The following is a 2296-nucleotide window of genomic DNA, read 5'->3' on the forward strand; positions in this document are numbered from 1 at the left end:
GAAAACCAAGCAGGTCCCTAAATGTGCCATGGGAGCCTAAAGCTGAGCTTTAGGGCTGCTGGGGCTCAGCAGCCCGGCATCCAGAGTCACCCAGCACCTGTCCCCTGGTTTTGCTGCCTGCAGGTTCCATAGCAGCCAGAGAGGACAAAAAGGCAGAAAGCACTGGGAGGGCATTTCTAAAACCTCCCCAGACTTCTACTGCTTCTTGATTGCTATTAATTCATCTTAGTCGCTTTCAAATCCAACTTAAAAAGGGTTGTTTCAAAGCCTCTGCTCCACCTTTGTCTTCCCATGCCCTGTCTCAAGGTGTTCTGCAATGAAAATACGTCTCTTCCCAGTCTGAGGTAGAAGAAAAGCCTCATCTCTTGCTTTGCAGCAGCATTCAAAGGAAAAGAAAGGATTTTGGGACAAGTCTGTGCCTGGAAAACTCCACACCCTGCTGCTGAAGGAGACTATTAGCTGGGGAGCCTTGGGGATGGGACGTGCCAGCTGGGCAGTAGGGTCGTCGGCAGCACCCCGGCTGTTCCCGGGCAGCAGGAAGCAGGAGCATCCCCACCCCAGGGCTCAGGGGATGAGCAATGGCATGGCTCACCTCCAAAGGAGCCGGAGCCCCGGGGTGTGGGCTCCTGCCCCTCCGCCTTGGTGCTAGATGCTGCTTTTGCATCTAAAAAAGGATTCAAGGAATTTGGGCTGCCTGGGAGGAAGGGGTGAGCTGGATGGGGAGGATGCTGGCAATTACGCTGGCGCTGAGCACCTCTCCTTTGCCTTGATAACCTAATCAAGCTGATGAGCCCTTAAAATAAGGCTTTAGCCCAAGGTGAGGTAACGGTGGTGATGTCCCTGCACACGGAGATTTTTGTGTTTCAGTCACCAGCTGGATGAGGACAAGTCCTGGCAAGGTCTCCGTCAGTGAGGGACCAACTTTCAGAGCGGCCTTGCACAGGCTGGGCTGTGTCTCTCTCCCTCCTGGTTAGACAACGAGGTGTGATAATCCCTTAAGGACTTAATTACAGCTGGCAGGGCTGGAGCAGACCATCTTCTGCCCCATTCCCATCAGCCTGGACCCACAGAAGGCGGGTGGGAGCGATCCCATGGGTTGTGTCCAGCATGCTGTGTCCCCCCAGGCCGGGCTGTGTCAGGGAGCCCCGTTGTTTCCCGGAGCCATGCCCCGTGGGGAGCCCCTGCCCTCCGCTGCCCTGTCGAGCCTGGGCTCTGGCAGGCTCGTTTTTCTAGCATGGTGAGTCCGCCTGAAATGCCTAGGTGGGGCCCAGCATGGATAATGGCCTTCCTGGGGACAGAGCAAGCACCAAGCCCTCAGCAGCCATGGGGCACCCCCAGTGCCAGAGGCTCCCTGGCCTCAGGGGCTGGGGAGGGAGCAGAGGGCTGGATTTTGGGGCTGTGTCCACCCTGGCAGCGCCTGGCTCTGCCCCGGGGCACTGAGCAACGGGCACCTTCCGTCTGGGAGCCGGTGACGCGGGTGTGTGCGTGAGCAAAGGCACGGCTGGGCCTGGCCTCGAGGGTGGAATCACAGAGTCCTGGAATGGTCGGGGTTGGAAAGGACCTTAAAGGACCTCTGGTTCCATCATCCTGCCAACCCTTCCCCTAGACCAGGTTGCTCCAAGTCCCATCCAGGCTGGCCGTGAACATTTCCAGGGATGGGGCATCCACAACTTCTCTGGTCAGCCTGTGCCAGGGCCTCACCACCCTCACAGGTGGTGATATTTCTAATATCTAATCTAAGTCTCAGTTTGAAGACATTCCATTGAAGGGGCCACTGGGGATGGAAGGCTGCTTTTTTTAGATGTAGAGCTGGATTTTGTGTGTGTCACTGGATATCCTTGCTGGGCATCCCTGGCAGGGTTGGGGAGAGGGCAGGGATGTCTCCAGGGTCCCCATTCCACAGGATGTCCAGGTGGTGCCCAGTGACGCTGGCTGATGTCAGGGCATCTGACCAGGGCGCTGCCCTCAGGGTGCCCATGATGGTGGCAACGTGCGTTTTGGGGCTGAATCAGCTGCCTTCGCCATTGCAGAATCACAGGTTCATTTAGGTTGGAAAAGACCGCTGCGATCGTCAAGTCCGGCCTGTGACCCAACACCCCCTTGTCAACCAGGCCACGGCACTCAGTGCCACATCCACACTTTCCTTAAACACCTCCAGGGACGGTGACTCCACCGCCTCCCTGGGCAGCCCTCACTTTATCAGAACTGTATCATTTTATGCCATTTGTCCCCTCACGGAAGGGCAACACTGCAGCAAAGGGAGGGGAGGGGAGCACTGGGCCCCCTCCCCGTGATA

Source organism: Corvus brachyrhynchos, unplaced genomic scaffold (assembly GCF_000691975.1).
Source record: "Corvus brachyrhynchos isolate BGI_N302 unplaced genomic scaffold, ASM69197v1 scaffold466, whole genome shotgun sequence".
In the NCBI taxonomy this organism is placed as follows: domain Eukaryota; kingdom Metazoa; phylum Chordata; class Aves; order Passeriformes; family Corvidae; genus Corvus; species Corvus brachyrhynchos.